Source organism: Zea mays, chromosome 2, assembly GCF_902167145.1.
Source record: "Zea mays cultivar B73 chromosome 2, Zm-B73-REFERENCE-NAM-5.0, whole genome shotgun sequence".
Taxonomy (NCBI): Eukaryota; Viridiplantae; Streptophyta; class Magnoliopsida; order Poales; family Poaceae; genus Zea; species Zea mays.
In genome coordinates, this window is record NC_050097.1 from 145,842,987 (window position 1) to 145,851,316 (window position 8,330).

The following is an 8,330-nucleotide window of genomic DNA, read 5'->3' on the forward strand; positions in this document are numbered from 1 at the left end:
AATAAAACACACATACGTCATGACAAAATAATATGTTTAACGTGTGCACGACATTATTACAAAGCTAACGCGATAGAAACAGAATAATTCAGATGTCTAACGCAAAAGTTAATATGTAATTAGTAACACTACAAGAGACACATGCATTTTCGGCGGCCAGAAGCCGCCGAAAATAAGGCCTTTGCCGCCGAAAATAAGCTATTTTCGGCGGTTTTAGGCTTATTTTCGGTGGTTTCTAGCCACCAAAAAAAATCAGCCGAAAATAAGCCTTTATTTTCGGCGGCCAGGTGCCAGCCGCCGAAAATAGCTTATTTTCGGCGGCCAGGCTGCGCCGCCGAAAACAACGGCCGCCGAAAACAGTAGCCGCTTATTTTTGGCGGTCTCAGTTGGCCGCCGAAAATTAACATTTTCAGAGAAATTTTTTTTGAAAAAATGCAAAAAAACAGCAATTTTATCAACAATATAATCACAATAAAATGACATAAACATTAGACCATATTGTATCACACTTCTTCACAACCACATTGTAGTTTACCAACATTAAGTTCACAAATGGTTCACCACATCAAAGTTCACAAATACAACATCACAGTTCACAAATAGTTCATTACAACATAATAACTCCCTCCAGAAGCGAAAAACTCAAACCATCACATATCGGGGTTGTTGAAGTTGTGACCACTACCTCCATAAGCAAAAAACTCGTTGACGAAGTCGTGTAACGGGTTTGGATTCTAAAGAAAAAAGAAGACATTAATAACGGCAGTGTTTACATGACCACTATTCAAACAAATTATTTTTAAAACTAACCTCTCCTGTAGTAGCTCCCTCCCCTGCATAAGCTCCTCCTGGTGATGGTATCACCGGTGGTGGCGTGTTGTGGCCCATGACCCCGGATCCCTACAAAATCAAGTTTAGTCAAGATTTAAAAGGTTAATACAAACGACAAGTCTTAACTAAATTGAAGCACCTGAGGTGGAGGTGGCGGAGCATGTAATCCCCACTGTGGCATCGACGACTAAAATTGAGGGAAAACAAATGATTGCTGTTGTGCCTGCTCTGCAAACCAAAACCATTGCAAATACAATATATTAGTTATAAGACCAATATCGACCGTGTTGAGAATAAATAAGACACTCACGTTCATTGCTTGTTGCGCCTGTGCGTTGTAAGCAGCCATGTACTCTAATTGCTGTTGGAGAAATGTTATTTGTTGTTGCCGCAGCTCTTCACGAAACCTTTCTTGCTGCTCCCTCATAGCGTCCTCCATGCTAGTACATAGCTCCGACTATGGCTGCTACTACCACAACCCGCCTGCGACGAAGAGCCGCCACGAGAACGCAATTCTGTCGAATCGATCACACCGGTAAACATAGAATATCTTGAAAATAAGAAAATTAGCTATTCGGTCATAGTTCCAATATTATTGAAAAAATTCACAAGTTAATATCGTCCATGCGCCTTTCCTCCAATAGAATGAACAACTTCAGCGTCGATGGTACCACATATTCATATGAAATTAATGCCTAAATACAATATACCCATAATCCCTAAACCACATATACCACTAATACATTAATGAAATCGAACTAAACAATAATAATAATCACACACACTAATCAAACAAACACAATTACAAATACATACTAATTTCGGTGGCAATTAAATAACAGCCGCCGAAAATATGGAATAAAAAACGCAAAAAATACCTTTCGATGGGGAAGAGCTTGGCGACGACGGCGGAGTGGTTGCACGAGGAGGGCTTGGCCACGGCTGGTCGACGGAAGCTTAGAACGGCGGCGGACGACGGTGGCGGCTCGTGGCGGCACGGGCGGCCGGCGCTGGGCGAGGGCGGGCGGGCGACGCTGGGGCGCTGGGCGGCGCAGGGGTGGCCGGGGAGCAGCGGCGTGGGTGCTCCGCGCGGCTGGCGGCGCGGGAGCTGGGCGGCCCAGGGAGCGGCGGCGCGGTTGCTGCGGGCGGCGGTCGGTCGCGTGAGACAGAGAAAAAGGAAGAAACAGAGAAAGAAGGATTCAGGCGGCTGTGTCAGTGGCCGCCGAAAATAACCTTATTTTCGGCGGCTGTGTCAGTGACCGCCGAAAATAACCTTATTTTCGGGGGCTAGCGTCAGCCGCCGAAAATAGCACCTTATTTTCGGCGGCCAAGCCCTGGCCCCCGAAAATAAGCTTGGCCGCCGAAAATGGTGCATAATGCTGTTGTGTAAACCCCGGATTTAAAGGACGTGGCACATTTCTATTAGTTGGAGCATGGCCACACGGAGGGCTATGGAGTCACCGCCACAGAAAATCCATATCAACATATCGGATCCCGTATGATGGCCAAACCTGAAACGGCATCACACGAGCCAACCAGATCCTAACACGTGGGCACGAGAGTAGTTTTCCCACCTCTCACATGTTGCATGCGTGGACTAGAGACCGTGTGGGAGCTGCACATGCAAGGGGCCCCACAAGGCGGTTTCGCTGGTGCAGATCGCGCACAGGCATGCAGTATTGATGTCCAAATGGGCGAGCCGTGCTGGGCGGACCCGAGCATGGCTAAGCCCGGCACGGATTAGGACCGTGCTGGCCCGGCCCAGATTGGCTAGCGGGTCATGCCGTGTCGGCGCACGAGCCCCAAGCGAGGACCAGACATGGCCCGCTAGGTTAATATTCATGTCGGGCTGGCCCATGGCCCGACGGGCCTAACGTGCCCATAACAACATATGACATTTAAATGATAGAAATATCTTAAAAGTATGCATTTTTAGGGTTTAAACCATATTTATTAGCTCTAAACATTTATTTACGCCCACATAACCAACAAAAACACTTGTTTCTTGTGTTTTATACTCTATATTCAAGTATAATATATGTATTTATATGAAAAAATAGAAAAAAATAAAATCGGGCCGTGCCGGGCCTAGCCCGCCGTGCCACGCCTTTGGCCCAAGTTCGTGCCCGGTTTCGGGCTGCCCGGCAAGCCCGGTCCGTTTGGACATCTCTACCATGCAGTGCAGTTTTTTTCTCTTCCTTCTCCATTTTCTCCATGCTGCAACCGCACGGATGGCTCACTGGTCGGGGCAGCACACGGCTCGCCGGAGCCGAGGCCGGGGCGGGCAGCGCCGGCGCAGCAGGCATGCACTAGCAAGCAGTGCGTGGCCAAGGATAGCAGGGCGGACGCGGTGCATGCAGGAATAGGCCGAGGCGGTCCCAGGTCGGGAGCTCACCGGAGTGGTGGCTCGGAGCTAGACGGCGTGGTGCTACCTCGCGCATGGAGGCTGGGCGACGGGGTTAGTGTTGCCGGGTCTACTAGCCGACGGAGGGGAGAAGAGGTGCTGTGGAGAACTCGTGCAGGGGCTTGCATTGGAATGGATAGGACACCATGGTGCTGGTGCTTAGGCGCCCGACCTGCAGGGACAAGGACGACGCGCGTCTAGCATCGCGACACGACAAAGCTCCTCGGCTAACGCAGCGGATCGAAAGAGAGCGACCGAAGCAGCTGCATAAATGACACGAACAGAAATCGAAAACACGAGAGAAGAAGAAGGCCTCACCGGGGGCAGAGAAGATGGCGAAAGCGGGCACGAGAGGCGATGCAGCAGTTCCGTGGCGCAGGGGCTGCTGCGGTTTCGTGGGAGAAGAGAGGGGGAGGGGGTTAGCGACACCGAGATGTGTGTATATATTGAAAGGAGAAGGCGTGGGAGGCGGTTGCTGATTTTGCCATGGCTCGTATCCTAACCGAGCGAGTGAGACGATTGTGTACACAACATGGTTGATGTTGCGCGACGAGGCAAGACAAGAAGATAGATGGGGGTAGACGAGGTTAGCGGACGTGAGCAGCATGCCGTTCGCAAGAAGAAGCCGATCGGTGATTTCCCGAAAAAGGGCACGAGATCTGAAGCAGGCTCGACGATATATATATATATATATATATATATATATATATATATATATATATATATATATATATATATATATATATATATATATATATATATAATCGAGATTTCAGATTTTTCATAGGTTTTCGCAAATGCTAAATTTTTAGGAATTTATATAATATATGAAAAAACTGAAATTCATATTTAATATCCGAAGAAACATTCCGAAGATTCCAACCAATCTTTGGAACGTCCTCGAGATATTTTTAACATGTTTTTTTATTACATTTTACACTCATAAACACTATGCATCGGCATGAATGCAACACTCAAGCTCCTCTAAGTTTTTATTTTACTAGGCTTACACCTAGATATAAAATAAAATAATTCTCCACTTTTAGGAAAAAGAGAAGGAAAGCAAAGAAATGAGGGAGTAACACCTGAATTTGATGGATATTAGAAAAGAAATTTTATACCCCCAAATTCAGGGTGTTACAACCGTCTTTATTGATCTTCTTTGTACTCGTGCTTTCCATAGATATAGTTACTCATCTTAGAAGCTAGTGGAATTTATAAGATAAGGTGAAAGATTACCATTGATTACTTGAGATCATGATCCAACTGTAGATGTTGTAATCGAAGTTTGTTAGAGTGTTTTTTTGATAAAGCTATGTGAGTTGGTGGTGAGGGGTTTAAGTGCTAAATATAGGTCTAGAAGACTCACTTGCCAAAAATAAGGATTGTTAATTTTGGCGGCCACACTTCTGGCCGCCTTAGCAACTAGAATGTTAAGTTCACCACTATTCAAATGAATTATTTGTCAAACTAACCTCATGTCTAGAACCTCCCACCTATCAAGAAGCTCCAAGTGCTAGTATCACCAGTGGTGGAGTACCATAATTGCTGTGGTCCATAACCCCTGATTCCTGCAAAAGCAAGGTAAATTTCAAGGTTTCAACAATATTTGTGAAAGATTACAATAAAAGAGACATAATGAGCTTATTTACCTAGAAAGATCTACTTTTAGCAAGTTAATCCAAGATTCAAAAGGTTTGATAGAAATGCCATGTCTAAACTAAATTCAACTAGAATGACACACTGGAGCTAGTTCATACTAAGTTTAGTTCATAATAAATTCAAGTATAGATACTTATCGATGCACCTAAGCTGGAGGTTCCTCATGGACATTATATCACATTGTAGGAGCATAGACACTGTGTTCCTTAGCGAAATACGCACTCATGAAGTACGAAACCTCCTTTAGCAAATAAGCTTCAATGAAGCATCCTCCTACTCTTGCATTATTTTCATCCATGGCTCGCAAGTATTTGAGTGCTCATTCAATGTGATACATCCACCTATATTTTATACGGCCACCAATCTTTGGCTCATGTGGAATCTAAATAAGTAGATGCTGCATCAGGTTGAAGAATCCTGGTGGAAATATTTTTTCTAGCTTGCATAATAACACTAGTATTTCTTCTCCAACTTCTCCATCATATTTTTACTAATTTCTTTAGCATGATGTGCCTATATAAATAGCTTGGCTTATCTATTGCTTGCCACATGGCGTCAGGCTTGTAACCACAAAACATTACAGGGACGCCACTCCACAAGTATATGGTAGTCATGGCTCTTCAACCCAGTTATTTTTCTCATTTCAAATTCACAGCTCACTTTAAGCCCGTAGCATAACCATCTGGAAATTTGAGTTTTTCATCCATCTCATCACCTCGATCTGTCCTTAGGGGTATAGCAACCGAGGAGGAGTTGGAGCTGTTCCTGCTACGCTGCGCCTCGCTCCGTCCTCAACCGCGCCGCCCCGACCATCTTCTTCATATTTGGTGAGTTTTTCAATCCTCATTCTCTGTTTGTGTTCTTTCTTCACCCGAGGTCGTAGATCTCTCCTCCCTATGCCATGGCTGAACAAGCCGCCCAGTGTGTGCTTCCGAGGCCCCAGCGCGTGTCACACCTAGATTTTAAGGGGCAAACCCGGGCGTGACTCACATGTGTGCTAGGATCAAGTCTCACACATATGATGACTCATGGTACAGAAATGAATGTCACATCATTAATATATAATGGAGTTCTGTACAAAATAGATAAATAATTACATCATACGAAGACAACGATCCAGCAACCATAGTTGACTAGGAGACGACGGCCTAGACGTCTCATGAATCTCATCGTGACATCCTTCATGCTCCTCCTCTTGTGGTACCTGTTCCTGACTTGGGGGATGTGAGTACAGCAAGGGTGAGCTCACATACGTTCATTGTTCAACAAGTTGTGGAGAATAATGTGCATGAACTTACCAAAGGTGGGAGCTCATGTCAAGTGTAAGGCTTACCAAAGGAGATGGTTAAAGCTGAGCATTGCTTTTAAAGTTGGTCAAAATTTTATTAGCAGTTACTAAGTATAAGTAGATACCAACCCAATTAAATAAGATATCACAATTGATAATAACACCCGCGATGCAATGAATATGACAAATTAAGTTTAGTTCCATAAATTAATCATGCGGGAGTCCTGAGTCGCTCTTGACTGTGAGCACAACTTGATAGGAACAGGGTGCCCGATCTTCTGTCAGGTGTAGGTAACTATCGATTTGATGGAGATGTCACACAGACGATCCGACTCCCAATCAACACGATTAGAACCCCGCAATTGTAGCACCACTTCTCCTATGGTTATCAACCGTGCGCTGCACGATTGACCTCGCCACGAGGGCTAATCCTTGCCTGCGAATCAAAGACACAAGCAAGAACAAGAAAGAACACAATCTGGAATATTGCGGATGAATGATTAAGCTCACAAGTTGGGGTCTCACAAACTAATATATGGTGGCTGTTCTCGACAGATCTAACTTAAGCAAAACCCGCCTCTAACAAGGATGTGGCGGCTATTAATAAAGACTCTAGGGTTATGCAAAACTCTGGACGTGCCCCTAATGGGCTCAATGAAGATACACGGCCCAAAAGCCCAAAAGACAGCATCGCAGCGCCGGAACAGATTCTGAACGTCAACTTGGGCCTCCATCTTGATCCCGACGTCCTAGCTAGTCCTCCCCTTCATTCCTAAGTACAATTAAATCATTAGGTAGCATACTACTCTCAAATGCACAAGAATAATTACTTAGGAACGAGATCACCTGTAAATTCAATTGTCGAGCGCGTGCGCGAGTAATTGGGTAGTCAACTTGAGGAGTGTTGTTTGTATCCATGGGAGTGATGTCCTCAGCATCCTCCCCCTCTTGAAGTGGAGTCGTCCTCGACTCAAGCTCATCTTCTTCTCCCAAATATGGCTTTAAATATGAAATATTAAAGGTGGGACTAATCCCAAACTCAGGGGGCAACTCAAGTTTATATACATTGTCATTAATCTTCTCCAAAATTTTAAATGGTCCAGCAGCATGGGGCAAGTTCGCTCAAGGAATCAAATCAATCTGGTGCTCAATCCCATGAATGGGAGGAAGTCCTGGAGGTAACTCAGGAAAAAAACATCTCGGAACTGCTGCAAAAGGTTAGTCACAGATGTAGGCAAAGTGCTAGCAATATCATCAATAGAAAAGAAAGCATCTTTGCAAACCAAGGCATAGCAACAAGCATCAGTAGCATGAGTTTCAAAAAGATCAAGCAATCATGACAGGAGCTTTCAATTTAATTTGTTGCTGAATTTCTATCTCATTAGTTGGTTACTTATGGGTACTTGCAGCTCTATCTTTATCAGCTTGTACAATTTTAGCAAGAGTCAAAGGTAGCAAAGTAATGTTTTTATCTTTATGCATAAAAGTGTATGTATTACTCCTACCATGGTGACGTGCATCAGTATCATATTCCCAAGGTCTACCCAACAAAAGAGAACAAGCTTCCATTGGTACTACATCGCAATCCGCATAATCAGAATACATACCAATGGATAAATGCACTCGTACCATGTGTGTTACCTTAACCTTGCCTGAATCATTGATCCACTGAATGTGGTATGGATGTGGCCGTGGACGTGTGGTCAGGCCAAGCTCCTTGACCAAATCTGAACTCACCAAATTATTGCAGCTTCCACCATCAATAATAACACGTGCACGTCGATTCTCGATGGCGAAGAAAGTCTGGAATAAATTATGGCGTTGCTGCGTCTTTGATGATTCAGGCTAAGAACTAAGAACACGCTGCACTATGATGCTTCGAAGGTTCACCGTAGCATCAGCACCAAGCATGGCATCATCATTAGTAGCAACATCACTGGAGTCATCATCATCACCCTCACTGTCGGAAGCACTAATGTAGCCATCATCCGTAGCAATGTATGTTCGCTGACTCGGGCAATCCTTCTTCACGTGACCAATCCCATGACATCGGTGGCAAACAATACCCGAAGAACGACCACAGGAAGGTGCTGTAGGTGCTGGTGAATCCTGTTTCTTGGCGGGCACCTGCAAAGGAAGGTTACC

At 44.8% G+C, this 8,330-nt stretch overlaps 1 long non-coding RNA gene across 1 annotated transcript; it reads right to left on the reverse strand.

Annotated features, from left to right (window-relative positions):
* Nucleotides 1–469: 469 nt before the first annotated feature.
* On the reverse strand, nt 470–2,039 carry LOC100275939 (uncharacterized). The gene is made up of 5 exons (XR_002267631.2): nt 1,710–2,039; nt 1,142–1,381; nt 971–1,054; nt 811–900; nt 470–734 (listed from the first exon to the last, which is right to left on the reverse strand). It is a non-coding gene; the product is annotated as an uncharacterized lncRNA (long non-coding RNA).
* Nucleotides 2,040–8,330: the final 6,291 nt, after the last annotated feature.